Below are 19237 nucleotides of genomic sequence, written 5' to 3' on the forward strand. Positions count from 1 at the left end.
TGCAATGTGTCCTTTTGGCCACTAGATGGAGCCGAGTTCCTCTCAAATGTCAAGCAGCAGTCTTTTACAACTTGTATAATGGAAGACCCCGCTACACACTCCCCCCACTTGAGAAACTTTGGTCCCCAAAGAGGACAACAGCATGTACTCCAGTGCATATGTTGGCAGTACACAAAAAAAAAAACATTAACATATGCATAACAGGGAATCATCTTCCTTTTCATAAGCAGAGTTCAAACTTAACAACTGCATATTACAACACAGGTTTGACATAGGAACCTCCCACCAATTGTCGGGGGAGGGAAGGTAATTCTGTTCACAGACCCCCGACACTTGGGTGGCTTGTACAGATGTGCCTGGGGGTGAGCTAGGGTTGTCCTCCACCAAATCTGCGGTGGAAGAACTAGGCTGATCAAGAGATCGTTTGGAAGTAAAGATAGCTTCTTCCGAGCATTCACCCAATTGGTCATAGGTCAGTCTCTTGGGTGGGTGAATGACTCTCCTTTCCCTCTGTTCTTTGAGAGGCACGATCTCAGAGGTACTAGGACCAGCCACTCCTGGGGATTCTTCAATGTCCTCCTCCTCATGTTCCAACACACAGGAATCTGATGTTTCAAGAGCGGTCAGTTCTTCTTCAGAGAAAAGTGCAACCTCCTCCTCAGGATCTTCATCATCAACTACTTCTGGAAGCATGTGAAAAGGTATGAATTCGGGGGCTTCTGCCCGAAGGGTTCCTCTTTCAGCCAATTCGGATGAAGACAGGGAGGCAGGTGTGGGTTCTGGTAACTGAGATGACCACATCCAGTCAGGTACCTCCTCTTCATCTTCCAGATCTTCAGATGGAGAATTTCCCTCCCTCACATCTGGGAGTGTCGACTGAGATCTGGTGACTGGTCTGGACAGGCGATAGGTCGAAGGGGTCTCTGGCGAATCTACGACAGGAGGCATGCGAACTGCTTCAGAGAGAGGGAGTAAATGGTTCCTATGCCAAGTCTTCAATGGACCCACACTTCCTTCAGGCCGAATTTGATACACAGGGAGGTTTGGTAGTTGCTTGCAGACTGGGACTTCCAGCGGTCTGCCAACTTGTGTTTTCCCGGGACACCCAAGTTCCTCAACAATACCCTGTCCCTTGGTTGCAAGTCTTGGATCCGAACTTTTAAGTCGAAATTCCTTTTATTCCTCAGTCCATGTTGATCAGATGTGGCCTGAGCTTTATCATAGGCCGATTTCAGACTCTTCCGCAGTCGGTCCACATATCCCTTGTGCGATGCTGAAGAGGTGTGATCGGGCGAGATGCCAAAGGCCAAATCCACTGGCAACCGAGCCTCTCGTCCAAACATTAGACGATAAGGGGAATATCCAGTAGCATCACTGACAGTACTGTTGTAGGCATGCACAATGGCAGCTACATGTTTGCCCCAATGCTGTTTCTTCTCTGAGCTCAAAGTCCCCAACATGTCCAAAAGAGTCCTGTTAAATCGTTCTGGCTGGGCATCCCCTTGTGGATGGTAGGGAGTAGTTCTAGTCTTTTGGATGCCTAACAGATCTAACAGTCTCTTGATCAGTCTGCTTTCAAAGTCTCTTCCCTGATCTGAATGGAGGCGTTGTGGTAACCCATAGTGTACAAAGAACTTTTCTACAAGAACTTTGGCTACTGTAGAGGCCTTCTGATCCCTTGTTGGGAATGCTTGGGCGTATCTGGTAAAATGGTCTGTTACCACAAGGACATTCCCTTGGCCACTCAGATCAGGCTCTAGGCAAAGGAAATCAATGCACATCAGTTCCATGGGTCCCTGGCTTTGCAGATGGCCCATTGGGGCTGCTTGACGTGGCAGAGTCTTCCTTTGTATACATCGGACACAAGAATGACAGTATCCTTCAACTTCGGCCCTCATACAGGGCCAGTAGAACCTGTCTCTGACAAGCTGAAAAGTTCTTTCAGGTCCCAGATGGCCATGATTATCATGAAGAGCAGCCAGAACTCTCTCCCTGTATTTAGCTGGTAAGAACAGTTGCCACTTCTCCTCCAGATCTTCAGATGGGCCTCTTCGGTAGGCCACCCCTTCTCGGATCTGTAACCGGGTCCACTCTCTATGCAACAGACGGGCCCCCTGAGGGGAGTCGGTTAGAAGCAACTCAGGGTGCTGGATCTCCAAGGCTTCCAAAAGAAGTTTTCCCAGAGGGTCTTCCAGCTGCTCCTTCCTCAAGTCCCTTTTGGACAGCCGGGGTAAATCTTCCCCTTCAACCTGGGTCACCCTGCAATAGTATTTGGGTACTCCGACAGCCGAAACCCCAATCTCTTCGGCTCTTGATCCTCCTCTGGATCGAAGTTCAGTTCCCTGATATAGGGCACGCACCCCTTCTGGAGCCAAATGGGTCCATTCTTCATCAGGTTCGTGTGGTGCATGCAACCTTCTGGATAGGGCATCTGCATCCCTGTTCCCGATTCCTGGCCGATACTTCAGGCTGAAGTTGAAGCTAGAGAGGGCAGCCAACCATCTGTGTCCTGTGGCATCCAGCTTGGCTGTAGTCAACAGATAGGTAAGGGGATTATTATCCGTCTTGACAATGAATTCAGCTCCGTACAGGTAATCTTTCAGTTTGTCGACCACTGCCCACTTTAAGGCCAGGAATTCAAGTTTGTGGGTAGGATAATTCCTTTCAGCAGGTAGTAGACTCCTGCTCAAGTAGGCGACGGGTCGCAGGTGACCCTCATGTTCCTGGTAGAGTACCCCACCCAGCCCATCTCGGCTGGCATCGACATGTAGTTCATATGGTTTCGTGGGGTCTGCGTAGGCCAACACAGGGGCAGTGGTTAGATTCTTTTTCAACTGAATGAAAGCCCCTTCACATTCTGGGGTCCACTGATCCTGGATGGACTCCTTGGCCTTCCGGGGTCCCATGGTGGACTTCACTGGCTTGACCAGTTCAGGAACGTCATCTTCTTCGTTCTTTAGAAACTCATTGAGGGGTCGGGCAATCTTGGCAAACCCCTCTACAAACCTCCTGTAATAGGAGCTAAAACCCAGGAACAACCGAAGTTCGGTCACATTTGTAGGTCTCGGCCAGGAGGCGACAGCATCCAGCTTGTCCGGGTCGGTGGCCACCCCTTCTTCAGACACGATGTGGTCCAGGTAATGGACCGAGGACTGATTGAATTGGCACTTCTCAGGAGAAAGTTTCAGGCCTTCTTCATGTAGCCTCTTCAGGACCTTTTCCAACCTCTCCTCGTGTTCTTCCAAAGTTCTGCCAAACACGATAACATCATCCAAGTATACCAGTACCTCTATCAAATTCATATCTCCAACGGTCCTTTCCATCAGCCTTTGGAAGGTAGCAGGGGCCCCTGACAACCCCTGAGGCATGCGATTGAACTCAAAGAACCCCACAGGGGTGATGAAGGCTGTCTTCTCCCGATCTTCAGGGTGCATGGGGATCTGATAATACCCACTCTTTAAGTCCATCACACTGAACCACTTCGCCCCTGACAGGCTCTGTAGGGCGTCTTCGATTCGAGGAGTAGTATACTGGTCTGGGATGGTTCTTCTGTTCAGCGTTCGGTAGTCGATACAAAGCCTCAGAGATCCGTTTTTCTTCCTGACTACCACTATCGGAGAAGCATATGGGCTCCTGGATTCTCGAATAACCCCAGTCTTCTTGAGTTCCGCCAGCTGCTGACGTAGATCTTCTAAGTCACCTAAGGGGACTCGCCGGACTCTTTCTCGGAAAGGTTTGTCCTCACTCAGGCGGATCTTATGAGTGGCACTCCTGGCGCATCCCACGTCGAACTCATCCCTAGAAAATATTCCTCGCCATCGAGCAAGTTGTGCCTTGGCCCTCTTCACCAATTCTGGTGGGAGGGCAGCGTTTCCAGAGCAGAGCTCTTCTATGACAACTTCACCCCTTTCCTCCTCTTTAAGATCAGATGGGACAACTGGGGTAGCCGGGTTAACTTGGCCCAACAGCACTCTGGCCGGTACCTTCACCGGTGTAGTAGAGGTGTTTCTGACACTCACTAAAACCCTTCCATGGTTTTTCTGTAACACCTTCAAAGGGATCACTTCAGGGATTACTTCTATCCCTCTCTCCTCTTCCTGTGGACCTGATTCAAAGATGATAAAAGGGCCCGGCTGTTTCCATGTGAGTTTAACGGAAGCTTTCAGACAAGCCACCTCTCCTGGCTGCAAGACCTTTTCCGTTCTGTCCAACTTCCAGAGTCTTCCAACTCCTTCTGCAGGAGTCTCTTGCTCCAATACTAATCGTTGATAGGCCTGCCGTAGCATGGGGTGAATCCTTGGCGCTGGAGCATCCTGTCCCTGGACCAGTTGTGTCAGGAGGCGCCTTACCAGGTCAGTGTTGGTCCCTACGATGAGAGAGCTTTTGTTGGCCCCTGGTGGACGAGGACAGACCACCGCTAGGGTGTCGAAGGCTTCAGCTTCACCAGCCACTGATGGGTCAAAGGTCAACTTGATTGGCAGATGCCCGTCATAGGGAAAACTTTGAGTCCCGATACCCCATATCTCCAGATCTTCCAACTTCTGCAGAGGTAGATGGGTAAGGTGTTTATCATAGAAGTCTCTATACAGAAGAGTCACTTGGGCCCCAGTGTCAAGGAGGGCTCTTGTGTAAATTCCTTCTACCTGGACAGAGACTACAGGGGAAGGCCCAACCAAGTTAGTTGGGAATTCTCTTGAAGTGGCCTTGTTGTCTGATTCAGTTCTCTGCACCCAGGCTCTTTTCTTCTTTTTTTTTTCTTCTGGACTTCAGTCCCCTCTGGGCCCGGTGTGCATTGATTTTCCTCCTCTCAGTAGCCTGGAGTATAGAACTAGGGGCGTTGTACCTGGATCTGACTCCCTGACTCAGATTCCCTGAATCATTGAGTCTCTTGGATTCCCTTGAAACTGGCGGGCACCCGGTCGACTCCTTCACGGGTGCCCTCTGAAGTTTTTCCGCTGGCTTGCGAGGTTCTGAGGCGACATTTCCTGGGCTGGGACATACTCCTCTAACATGTCCTACTCCCCCACAGTTGAAACAAGTTAGCGATCTCCTAGGTCTCGGTTCCGGGTCTACTCTAAGGTTAGAAGGTTTATCCGGCTTCTCTGATGCGTTCCCATAAGGTAGAGTAGATGCCTGACTAGTCAGGATGGACACCATTTCTATCAACTGGGACACCTGGGTCTTTGCTGGATCCCCCAGGAGTGGTGGATGAGGGACCTTCAGTAAGGACTTCTGGATGTATTAAGAAAAGTTCTGTTTGGTCAGTAGTCTTTACACTGGTTCCCTTAAAGTAATCAGGGACCCCCTTCCTCCACTCACACAATGCATACGTGTGTGGAATGGTGGTGTCTGTCTTTATGTCAGTCACCCAGAATTTCCTGTCTGTGGACAGTGCCCTTAAAACTGGGAGGAGTTTTTCCTCAGGCCAGACCTCTCCCTTGATTTCAACCACCAGGCCATTTTCCACTACGACATTCTCTTCCCTGCACCACTCGGCTGCAGCGGTAGGATCCATTTCTGCGTTGAGGGGGATTCTGTGGCTGAGAGGGTTGTGTTGCAGGACTGTAGATATCGCCGGACGAGCCCCCATGTGTAGCACTACCCCCGTAGGAGCTGCTGATTAGACTATTGGGTCTACGTCCTGCCTAACAACCCACAGAATTGGCTCCACCCCTCTCTAGGCACAACTGACCCAGAATAGGACTGGAATACCAAATGGCTACACAGATTGGAATATAACACTTCAATAAATAATAATGACCTGTTACCTCTCTCCAGCTGCAGTCCTTCTGGCTAATACAAGGTGACCACACACAAGCTTGATTTTAAACAGGAAAGTTATTTACTGTAAATCAAATAAACAGTTTCGATACAGTAAAATATGACTTTGTAAAAGGATATACTGATTAATTAATCAAAGATAAGATAAATAATGTGATATCACTCCTCAAGGGCACATTAATTGTTTCAGGAAATGTCTCAGAGCCTATAGGACCACCATCTTAATCACTATTATACTTTTGGAAATAAGGCTCAGCATTCAGTTAGACACAGTACCAGACAGTCAGACCTATCTGAGTCCACTGTTTCTTCTCTATATCTTTGCTAGCAACGTTGGTGCACTCGCGATTTGTAATCCACATTGAGGATGGGTGATCAATAGAGAGAATGGCAGCAAACAGTTAGTAATCACCGCGGGGTGTCTGTGCAGGATTGGCGGTAAAACTTCTGTGAGAGATGTACTGGGCCACCTGGTATATTGCCTTCTACTACTCTAAGGCTAATCCTGACTAAAGTTACTTCTTTGATAGATAGAGTCAGTTTTTGGGCAGGTGCCCTCTCACCAACAGGACTGTCTCCCAGGAAGCCTCCGCTGCTGTCTCAGTCTCCGGCCTCTGTCACCAGCCGCGCTAGGTATTTGGGGTGGATGAGTCTGGTCTCTGTAGAACATCGATGGGACCTCCAGGAGGGATCCTCTACTGGAGATGAAACACTGCAACTTAGTCACTTAAGGCCCAGGAGTTTCGACCTAGCATGCAGCATCAGCCCACAGCGCTGGCTTCCTGCTTGTCTCACTGTGTCTTTCCCAAGAGAGTGAGCCTGGCTCCTCCCTTCCTTTATAAAGCTTCCCCCAGAAGGCTGTGCGGTGAAGCAGTGCACCCTGGTACTCTCAAAGCACTATGGGCGATGAAGTCTGCTCAACTTCCTGAAAGGAAAATCACATCAAAAGAAATTCCATAGCAGCTGCAATGTGTCCTTTTGGCCACTAGATGGAGCCGAGTTCCTCTCAAATGTCAAGCAACAGTCTTTTACAACTTGTATAATGGAAGACCCCGCTACATATATATATATATATATATATATATATATATATATATATATATATATATATTTTTTTTTTTTTTTAGCAGAGACCCTAGAGAATAAAATGGCGATTGTTGCAATATTTTATGTCCCACGGTAGTTGTGCAGCGGTCTTTTAAATGCAATTTTTTGGGAAGAAATACAATTTCATGAATTAAAAAAAAAAAACAAAGCTATAAAGTTAGCCCAATTTTTTTGTATAACGTGAAAGATTATGTTACACTGAGTAAATAGATACCTAACATGTCATGCTTTAAAATTGCGCACACTCGTGGAATGGCGACAAACTTCGGTACTAAAAAAATCTCCATAGGTGATGCTTTAAAAAATGTTAACGGTTACCAGTTTAGCGTTATAGAGAAGGTCTTGTGCTAGAATTATTGCTCTTACTCTAACAATCATGGCGATACCTCACATGTGTGGTTTGAACACCGTTTACATATGCGGGCGCGTCTTGCGTATATGTTCGCATCTGCGCGTGAGCACGGAGGGACAGGGTGCTTTAAATTTTATTTTTTTCTTTATTATTTTTTATTTTTTAATTTTTACACTATTCATTTAAAAAAAAAAAAAATGATTATCACTTTTATTGCTGTCACAAGGAATGTGATGGTAATAGGCAGTGACTAAAAGACCCCAAATCCCTCCTTTGCACTTTGCAAGTTTGGCTGTTTTGAAAGCTGTCATGTTTTAAAAAATCTGGCGCCTTTAAGGCTTCCGAGTTTTTACATCGGAGACCCGATCAGAGACAAAATTGGCTTTGTTTGGGGCATTGGCCAGCTGGCGGATGTGACAGCTGGTCGCTCGGGTCTCCCGGTGGGACGGGTGACCCTGGAGAGCCACGGAAGGTGGCGGGAGGGGGGGATGTCTCTTCCCACTACTTGTAATGACAGCCGAGCAGCTACTCAGCCACATCGGTTGTCATTGCAAGAAAGCCATCCATCGCCTCTAAACAACGGTACTAGGGTGATGCCTCTAGCTGCCCCAGTACAACCCCCTGAATCAGAGGTCGCATATTTGCATTCCATCGGTGCTAAGGGGTTTTAATATATGTTTCAATAGGAAAGTTCTTTGGACTATACTCTTGAACTTGAAGAATGGTAGTTGATATGTAACAATGCCAAAAAATCTCCATATGCACTCTTTTTTAAGAAAACCAATATAAAATCCTGTACCATTGGTACCATCCTCCTCCATACAAATAACCAAGAAATTCCATCTATTTGTTGTAAATGAACATCCATACAGGTAGTCTTTACCACCATTTCTGGCAATGTCCTAAAATATGCCTACCAAGCCCTCCTTTGACACACTATTATCTAATTCCTCTTGACCAAGTCCATTTCCTATGAGGTGTATCCATTCCAGATATGCTCAAGTGTGCTACCAAATTATTGAATCACATCTTGACCAGTGTCAGATGCCTTATTGCATTAAAATGGCAGCAACCTATGGGACCATCTAAAATGGAGCTAAATAAAATCATTCATGATGTTCATAACATGAAAGATTACAAAAAGATGAAATAACTCTAGATATGTAGAATAGAATCTGGTTTCCATGAAACCTCGTGACTCTCACCTGACAGCCCTTATTTCTCACCATTTATATTAAGTCCCATCATTTACTGTCAGATGGGAGGCCAGATGGGAGACTTTTTTATGTATTCTCTGTCAACAGAGATTCTGTGGTATACAACCTCTACTTGCATACCAGTACATTTGTAAACTCCCTTTTCCTCAAACACTTTGTTTTCTCCTCACTTTTGCTGTGAAGTGGGAGGAAGAAGGAGCATTGGGCGTGGTTTGTCAAGCCCTGGGTGTGTGTCAATTGATGCACACAGCTCAGTTCAGGTCCTGGTAGGGAGAGAGCGTGCACAGGTGTTTTCTGAGAAGCCGGGTACCTGAAAGAAACACCCACAAAGGAGGGGGGGGGCAGTGATCTGGGAACCGGCTGGAAAATAAGGAAAGGAACATTTTCCATGAAAATGACCATTCTTCTTATTGTTCCCACAATATTTTATTGAAGGAAAAAGGGGATTAATACATAGTGTAAATATACAGAGAAACATGAATTGCCTGTGGGACTTTAGATGAGGCGCAACACATTCAACAATAAAATCAATAAAGTAAAGATGTTTTGGTAATTACAATTTCCAACAGATCAACAGTGACATAATTACCATATAGTTAAGCAGATTGGTCAATATATACATACTGTAGTTACATGGTTAGTCAGGTTGAAAAAAGACACAAGTCCATCTGGCTCAACCAATAAAAAACAAAAAACAGTAAAGGAAACTCAACCATACAATCCCATATACACAATCCTATACCTGCAGTTGATCCAGAGGAAGGCGAAAAAAACTCCAGCAATGTAATGTAATTTGTTATTGCAAACATTGAATATCAACCAAAAGGGAACCCATACTTACAAATCTGCAAGACATCACATGCTCATGACCTAATGGTAGTTGCCTGGAAATGTTTGACCCCGCAAACAGGACAAGTAGGAATGGCGGGCAATCCAACAAGTCCTCCACCGTGATGGCTGTGAAAGATGTGTCTTATGTGTTAGTATACATGACATAAAACTTCCACTTAGGTATTGACAAGAAAGGAATAATATGTGTAAAGAATGTGGGATGTATGTATAGCACATACATGAACATGTATGCAAAACATATATATGACAAAAGGAAACAGTAAAAAAAAAGTAAGAAAAATTAAAAAATCAAAAAGGTGGAGGAAGGGCAACCAACCACCAAACTCTCATGGCTCTACAGGAAAAAATGATTGTGAGTGAGCTGCTAAATTAGGTGCAAACCCAAATGAGGTATATTGGTAGGTAGAATCCAAGTAAAAAACATATACAGTATCTCACAAAAGTGAGTACACCCCTCACATTTTTGTAAATAGTTTATTATATCTTTGCATGTGACAACACAGAAGAAATTACACTTTGCTACAATGTAAAGTAGTGAATATACAGCTTGTGTAAAAGTGTATATTTTTTGTCCCCTCAAAATAACTCAACACACAGCCATTAATGTCTAAACCCGCTGGCAACAAAAGTGAGTACACCTCTAGGTTAAAATTTCTAAATTGGACCCAAAGTGTCAATATTTTGTGTGGCCACCATTATATTTACAGCACTGCCTTAACCCTCATGAGCATGGAGTTCACCAGGTTGCCACTGGAGTCCTCTTCCACTCCTCCATGACGATATCATTGAGCTGGTGGATGTTAGAGACCTTGCTCTCCTCCACCTTCCATTTGAAGATGCCCCACAGTTGCTAAATAGGGTTTAGGTCTGGAAACATGCTTGGCCAATCCATCACTTTTACCCTCAGCTTCTTTAGCAAGGCAGCGGTCATCTTGGACGTGTGTTTGGGGTTGTTATCATGTTGGAATACTGCCCTGTGTCCCAGTCTCCGAAGGGAGGGGATCATGCCTTGCTTCAGTATGTCCCAGTACATGTTGGCATTCGTGGTTCCCTCAATAAACTTTTGCTCCTCAGTGTCGGCAGCACTCATGCAGCCCCAGACCATGACACTCCTACCACCATGCTTGACTGTAGGCAAGACACACGTGTCTTTGTACTCCTCACCTGGTTGCCGCCACACACGCTTGACACCATCTGAACCAAATAGGTTTATCTTGGTCTCATCAGACCACAGGACATGGTTCCATTAATCCATGTACTTAGTCTGCTTGTCTTCAACAAACAGTTTTTGGGCTTTCTTTTGCATAATCTTTAGAAGAGGCTTCCTTCTGGTACGACAGCCATGCAGACCAACTTGATGCAGTGTGCGACATATGGTCTGAGCACTGGCAGGCTGACCCCCCACTCCCTCAACCTCTGCAGCAATGCTGGCAGCACTCATACCTCTATTTCCCAAAGACAACCTCTGGATATGACGCTGAGCACGTGCACTCAACTTCTTTGGTCGAGCATGGCGAGGCCTGTTTTGAGTGGAACCAGTTAAACTGCTGCATGGCTTTGGCCACTGTGCTGCAGCTCAGTTTCAGGGCCTTGGCAATCTTCTTATAGCCTAGGCCATCTTTATGTAGAGCAACAATTCTTTTTTTCAGATCCTCAGAGATTTTTTTGCCATGAGGTGCCATGTTGAACTTCCAGTGACCAGTGTGAGAGCGATAACACCAATTTTAACACTCCTGCTCCTCATTCACACCTGAGACCTTTTAACACTAACGAGTCACATGACACCAGGGAGGGAAAATGGCTAATTGGGCCTAATTTGGAACAATTTCACTTAGAGGTGTACTCACTTTTGTTGCCAGTGGTTTAGACATTATTGGCTGTGTGTTGAGTTATTTTGAGGGGACAGCAAATGTACACTGTTATACAAGCTGAACACTCACTACTTTTCTTGTAGCAAAGTGCCATTTCTTCAGTGTTGTCACATGAAAAGATATAAAAAAATATTTACAAAAATGTGAGGGGTGTACTCACTTTTGTGATATATTGTATATATATGTATAGCTTAGTATGACCATACCTAGATATAAGTGGGCTATCTCAGTGGTGCAAGATCAATGCAAAAAAGGTTGAATAACAACATCCAACTAAGTAAAAATAGGTATAAATATACAGAAATTATATCAATATAAAGCAGAAAACAGATTGCTAATGCATCGTATATCAATTAAGTAACATTTGAAATCTGAACAACAATCAGTCCTAACTTCCACAAGCAGCCTTAAGAACTTCCTGGGGGACTAAATTGTCTCTGTAAGGACCCATTATTAACATTTATGGATGTCAAGCTAGCACTTTAGTTCTGTGCTGCAGAAAAATTGTGGGAAGGGAAGTGATTGTTGTTAACTACTGGAGTGGTTGGATGGGGGTTGTTTCCGAATTGGGTCTTCTATCAAATTCTAAGGTGCTCTTCAGGGTGAAGCCTAATAGAGATGTTGAAGTAAATAGAAAAGAGAGAGTAAAGGTAACATAGGGTTATCTACAGGGTGTAAAGCACATGTGGGGAAACAGGACCATTCTTATTAGGACAGTTTGAAGCTTCTCTTTTAAAATATATATAGAAAACTGTTTAATATCACTTTAAATGTTTTATACAGTGCAGCTCACAAACTATGCAGTTAAACTGTCCTGCAACGGGCAGAATTGTACAAGGTTTAGGAGTTTTTTTTTTTAAGAGTATACATTTCTGTAGGTTTTAGATCTCTTGCAGCTACTACTTCCATCTACTGGAAAACAAAAATCAGTTGTTGCTGCCAAAACAATCTAAAAACCTAAGTTGAATGAATTAGATTGGGGTGCTGCTGCTGTATTTAAACCAAGATTAATGAAAAAGTTAAAAAATAAATGACACATCTATAATATGTGATGCCAGAGTATGTTGTTATACCACATGCAGCTGAAGGCATCTCCCAAATATGTAATTTAACCAGTTTGGCTCTAGAGCAATTTTTTTTATTTTTGCACACATGTAAAAATGTTCATTTTTGGCATTAAATGACTTAAACCTCCAAAACATTCTGTGTTTTCTGAAAGCAGAGGCCTTGAAAGAAAAAAAAGATGATAGTTACAAACTTTTATGTCTCGTGATATTTGTGCATCTGTTTAATAAACTCATTTTTTCAGGAAAAAAATGTATACAAAAATACATTTTAGTGCAAGCACACACAATATAGTAATCATTCTTGGTAATATATAAAACATGAGGTTGTGTTGAGTAAATAGATTCCAAACATGCCAAATCTTAGAATTTAATTCGCCTGTGATATTGCAAAAAATGACACCACCCAAAAATCTTCAAAGGTAACATTTTTAACCACTTAAGCCCTGAGGATTTTCCTGCTCAAAGACCAGGGCCTATTTTGCGATTCGGCACTGCGTGACTTTAACGGACAATTGTGCAGTCGTGCAACGCTATACCCAAATGAAATTGACGTCCTTTTTTCCCCATAAACAGAGCTTTCTTTTGGTGGTGATTGATCACCTGTGTGATTTTTATTTTTTGCGCTATAAACAAAAAAATGCGTACATTTTGAAAAAATAGCAATATTTTTCACATTTTTTATATGAAATTCCCCCCAAAAAATGTAAAAATCTAAATTTTTTAACATTTTAGGCCGATTTGTTTTCTGCTACATATTTTTGGTAAAAAAAATCACAATAAGCGTATTTTGATTGGTTTGCGCAAAAGTTATTGCGTTTACTAACTAAGGGAAAGATTTATGTAATTTTTATTGGGTATTTTTTAAACTAGTAATGGCGGCGATCTGCGATTTTTTTGCGGGACTGCGACATTGCGGCTGACAGATTGGACCACTGACTAACATTTTTTACACTTTTGGGGGTACCAGTGACATTACTACAGTAATCAGTGCTATACATATGCACTGTTGCTGTAAAAATGTGATTGGTAGGGAAGGGGTTAACTTTATTAGTGATCAAGGGGTTAAGTGTGTCCCTAGGGGCGTGATTCTAACTGTAAAGGGGCGTGGCTTGTGATATAACCACAGAGACATACGATCCTACATAGCAGGATCGTATGATCTCTGCAGTTACACCAGGGAGAATGACAGGCGGCTTTGTTTACGTCAGCTGCCTGCCTTTCTCCCTCTCCAATGGGAGATCGTGAGTGGCCGACGGACATTGGAGTCACTCGGGTGGGGATGCCCTGAAGGCTCCTGGGTGAGCGACGTAGTACTACGTCGCTTTGCCCAGGAGGGGCTGACTGCCGCAGTAACTATACTGTGGGCGGTCGGCAAGCGCTTAAAGCCTTTACAGCTAATCAATTTTCAAATTAACCAGGAGCTCTTGTGCTAGAATTATTGCTCTCACTCTGACATTTCTGGCAATAGGTCACATGTGTGGTGCAAGTGTGGTTTACATACATGTATGCAGCATTGGCTTGCATTTTTGTTTCCACATGTGTAACCTCTTCTGCGTAACAAGCCCTTGATATTACGTTTTTATTTCATTTATAACCCGTACAACCTCTTATAACAGAAATATTAATGTGTTATTAGCAACTTCTGAATATTTAGCCCTTCTGTCTTTGAAACCTTACATCAATTCTTTACTGTTATTGCCTGTTTATTTGACTTATTTTAATGTCACATTGATCTTGTTAATGTAATACTTACACTCTTTGTTCCCTTGTATTTTTCTCAATAAAATTCATTTGGAGCAAAAAATGTTTGCACATGTGTGCTGGGCAACAGGGATTATGGCACTTTTTTAACATGTTTTTTAATTACATTTTAATGTCATTTAATTTTTTAAAACTGTTTCATTTATTTATTTATCTTACTTAATTTCTATCACAAGAACTTAATTAAACATCATGTGATAGCAATGGGCCCAATGTCTCCCCTGACCTTCACACCATCATACACCAACAAGCACAGATAAGCTTGGTTAGATGTGTCCCCTGGCTGTACAGGCCAGGAAATGGTGGTTCTGAATCCGTGATACCGTTCTGAAAGTGACACAATTATCGTTACTTCCGATTTCCTTGTTTACATCTGAGTTTGAGGCATGGATATGGCTCGTTCTCACACTGCTCTCTATCCTGAATCAGGCAGTTGCTGTCATAGGGAGAGTGGGAGACCCTGGGTACCATGGGGGCTGTCACTGGTGGTGGGGGGAGGGGACACCATGCCGCCCTCTATGTGAAAATGACTGTCGACTATACAGTCGCTGCATCACTTTCAACCTTGGAGCTGGCTGCACAATAAGAGCCCAAGCTGATGGCTGCAGAGACACCCATCAGTTTTCGATTACCAGTACACTCTTTGGATGTATGTAGTGTGTCCAAAGAACTGAACTAGTTAAAGAACAGGTATTTTTTTCTGTGTTGCCCTCAAATTCAGAGTAATAGACCCTCTCCCTGCTTTATGCTATTTTTGACAATGTTTTTTTTTTTTTTTTGTTCAATGGTTTCCATAGTAGTGCCCAACTCTGCTTTAAAATGGACAGATTTTCTGTCGCCGCATGTAAGGACAGCGGGACACAGCTCCGTGCCAGCCTGGATACGTATAAAACCTGGTAACAGCTCTTTAAATGGACACAGTCGCTACAGATCAGCCCCCGCCCCCCCTTACTATGGAGTGATACATCACCAGCTCCCATTCCAGCTCTCTGTCCTCTTCCCGCTCTGCCATGTTGAGTCTCCCTACAGATGGCCGCCGGACCTGCTTCTGACCCAGAGAGTGTGGCCATGCTCCCGCCAGAACTGCTGGGGACTCCTCAGCATTACACCTTTGAAAAATATCGCTCAGGAAGTGTTGGGGTAGTTACTCCAACATTCCGTTACATTTTTTGAGTAACTACCCCAACTAACCAGTGTTGGGGTAGTTACTCAAAAAATGTAACTAGTTTCTAGTTACTTCTGTAAATTGTAATGAGATTACTTTACTAGTTACTGCATTTGAAAAGTAACTTCACTACTTATTACTTTACTTTCCTCTTTCTTAATTGACCGTGTAGAAGAAGATACATGACACTCTTTCTGCATAGAGTTTATTGTATAAACACAGGCTTTGGGAAACATGAGAACAAAACCTGAAAAAACAGAATAAAACATAAAGTGCAACAAAAAGTCTTAAACTTCATCCCTCTCTATTCTTCCAAATAACGATTGTATCGCACGGCTTGGGTAACGCAGGAAAGCGCGTTCCTATAGTCTAGTAAAGTAGTGTAGTTACCTCCTATAGCCTAGTAAAGTAGTGTAGTTACCAATATTAGTATTGTAACTAGTTACTTTACTTAGTTACTATAAAAAGTAATGTAGTTACTGTAATCAGTTACTTTGTAACTAGTTACCCCCAACACTGGCCCTAACACTCTCCACTATCACCATGGCGGTGGATAGAGCCGTGGCTTCTGGTATAGAGCAACTCTGCATGGAACTGGGGGAACAAGCTCACAGAATAACGTACTCTGAATGCTGAATCTCAGCCCTAGAGGATGAGGTGTACCAGAACCCTTCAGCAACACTCACAAATCCAAACCATCATCCAGGAAAAACTGGAGGACCTGAAAAACTGATCTCGCAAAATCACTCTACCAGAAACCTATCAAGCAAATACTCACGGGCACACAGAATGAGCACACCAGCTTCCAACCATAAGTCACCCAGACTGGTAATAGTTAAATACCCTAATCATGCTGACAGGCTGGCTATCCTCCAACCATTTCGCAAGACATGCACGGTTAAAATAAATGGCCATAACCTTGTGATTTTTGCCGACTACTCAGCCGAGTTTTCCCAGAGGAGAAAAGAATTCCAACCCATTTGTGATGAACTTTTTAAACAGGGCCTCCGCTTCACCTTAGCCTTTCCTGCCACGCTGCAACTGCAAAGCTCCAAATGGGGACCAACCCACTTTCCATACTCCGGCGGAGGCAGAAGTATACCTTTACTCTCTATTACAATGCCTGGGAGGTTCAGCCCTGCCCAGTACCTGGGCCCAGTACCCTTTTACAGGAAAAAGAGAACAACACAGCCCCAGGAAGGATCCCCCAAAGAGGGATTTTCACAGGCCTAAGCCTCTCTTTTTTATGACTTAAGTCCTCCCCTAAAAACAAGCCCACCTGAGTCTGCTTGTGTGAGACCTAAAAATGAGCTCAGCCTGGGTTCTCACTTGCCTGTGTTTGTAGATACCTAGGTACTTGTTATTATCCTGATACCAGAGCTGGCTAAGGGAGAATACCTTAGTTCATGGTGGAAATCCACCTAATTTACCCTCACCTAGAGGGCTGTTACCCAGATTCTCTGGGCTCACGGTAATGCTGTGTGATTTAGACGAACACATGCGGAAAAAAGTGATTCGATATTTTTTTTTTAAAATATATTTATTGAGTTTTAAATGAACATATAAGATCAAAATGCTTACAAAGTAAATATGGACAATCATGATGCGGGCGAAGCCGCCTTAGTAGAAATTTGAATATAACAAAGTGAAAGAGAAGAAAGAAGGGAAAAGTAAAGTGGGGAAGGAGAAGGGGTATAAGTTGGGAACAGGCAGGCAGAGGCAACAGTACTGTATGTATAGATAAATAGTTACAAATTGAAACAAATATCATCATCAGAGTTTATCAACCAGGTACAGCAGGGGCTTTTGAGTTCTTAAGGCATATACCAAAGGGACCATGGTTTCCATATTGGATCAAAGGAACGGAAGGTGTTGTTCTGTATGGCTAAGGATTTTTCCCATAGGAAGTGTTGGTGTGTTGCATCAATCACTTCGGAGGGATTAGGGGACAGGTCTTGTTTCCAGTGTCTGGTGATAGAAAGTCTGGTGGAGAGTAAAATGTTAGCAACTATACTCCTGAACGTTACTGGGAATTTGTCAATCCCTAAATTAAGTAAAGCTAGTGCAGGATTGATAGGGGTTAAAATGCCATTTAGGGCTGATATTATTTTTACACCAAAGACTACAGTTGTTTTTGCATGACCATAGTATGTGCATGATATTACCTGTGGAGCCACATCCTTTCCAGTACAGTGGGGAGCTCATGGAATATATTTTTGCTAACTTGCTTGTATTTCCCAGTAGTTAACACAGTGTGTTGTAGAGTGTGAGTAATGAATAGCTTGGGTCCATTGGTGGTATATTAAGGTGGTTTAAAGGTCTGACTTCCATTGGAGCATTGGCTTTAATTTGTTGAATTTTGTTTTGTTTTGGAGGATGTTGAATATAAGGGATGTTCCCTTAACCACTTGCCTACAGTGCACTTTCACCCCCTTCCTGCCCAGACCGATTTTCAGCTTTCAGCGCTCTCACACTTTGACTGAGAATTACTCAGTCATGCAACACTGTACCCATACAAAAATTGTGTCCATTTTTTCACACAAATAGAGCTTTCTTTTGATGGTATTTGATCAATACTGGGTTTTTTATTTTTTGTGCTATAAATAAAAAAAGACTAAAAATATCGTGAAAAAACGCATTTTTCTTTTTTTCTGTCATAAAATTTTGCAAATTAGTCATTTTTCTTCACAAATTTTGGCCAAAATTTATACTGCTACTTATCTTTGGTAAAAATAACCTAAGTAAGTGTATATTATTTGGTCTTTGTGAAAGTTATAGAGTCCACAAGCTATGGTGCGAATCATTGAAAATTGATCACACTTGATCACACCTGATGTACTGAAGGCCTATCTCATTTCTTGAGACACTAAAAAGTCAGGAAAGTACAAATACCCCCCAAATGACCCCTTTTTGGAAAGAAGACATTCCAAGGTATTTAATAAGGGGCATGGTGAGTTTTTTGAAGTTGTCATTTTTTCCCACAACTCTTTGCAAAATGAAGATTTTTTTTTTATTTTTTTATTTTTTTTACAAATTGCCATATTAACAGGTTATTTCTCTCACACAGCACATGTATACTTGCAACTACACCCCAAAACACATTCTACTATTCCTCCTGAGTATGGCGATACCACATGTGTGAGACTTTTTCACAGCCTGGCCACATACAGAGGCCTAACATTCAAGTAGCCCCGTCCGGCATTCTAGGAGCACAAATTACACATATAATTTCCTGACAACCTATCGCACTTTTGAAGGCCCTGGAGCACCAGGACAATGGAAACCCCCATAAAATGACCCCATTTTGGAAAGCAAACAGCCCAACGTATAATTTTTGAGGCATAATGAGTCTTTTGAATATGTCATTTTTTTCCACAAGTTTTTGGAAAATGTGGAAAGAAAATGAAAACACATTTTTTTTTACACAAAGCTGTCCATTTATGCAATATTTCTAACACATAGCATGTACATAGCAAAAATTGCACCCCAAAATACATTCTGCTATTCCTCCTGAGTATGGCGATACCACATGTGTAACACTTTTTCACAGCCTGGCCACACACATAGGCCTAACATCCAAGTAGCGCTTTACACAAAGTTGTCCATTTATCCACTTTAAGACTGGGCCTATTTTTGACACTTGGTGTTTACAAGCTAAAATCATTTTTTTTGCTAGAAAATTACTTGGAACCCCCAAACATTATATATTTTTTTTTAGCAGAGACCCTAGAGAATAAAATGGAGATCGTTGCAATATTTTTTATCACACCATATTTGCGCAGCAGTCTTCCAGATGCGATTTTTTTGAAAAAAATTCACTTTTTTGAACTAAAAAATAAGAAAACAGTAAATTTAGCACAATTTTTTTCCATAATGTGAAAGATAATGTTACGCCGAGTAATTAGATACCCAACATGTCATGCTTCAAAATTGCGCATGCTCACAGAATGGCGCCAAACATTGGTAATTAAAAATCCCCATAGGCAACATTTTAAAAATTTCTGCAGGTTACTAGCTTAGAGTTACAGAGGAGGTCTAGGGCTCAAATTATTGCTCTCGCTCTA

The sequence above is a fragment of the Pelophylax lessonae genome, assembly GCF_965119305.1.
Source record: "Pelophylax lessonae genome assembly, chromosome: 1".
In the NCBI taxonomy this organism is placed as follows: Eukaryota; Metazoa; Chordata; class Amphibia; order Anura; family Ranidae; genus Pelophylax; species Pelophylax lessonae.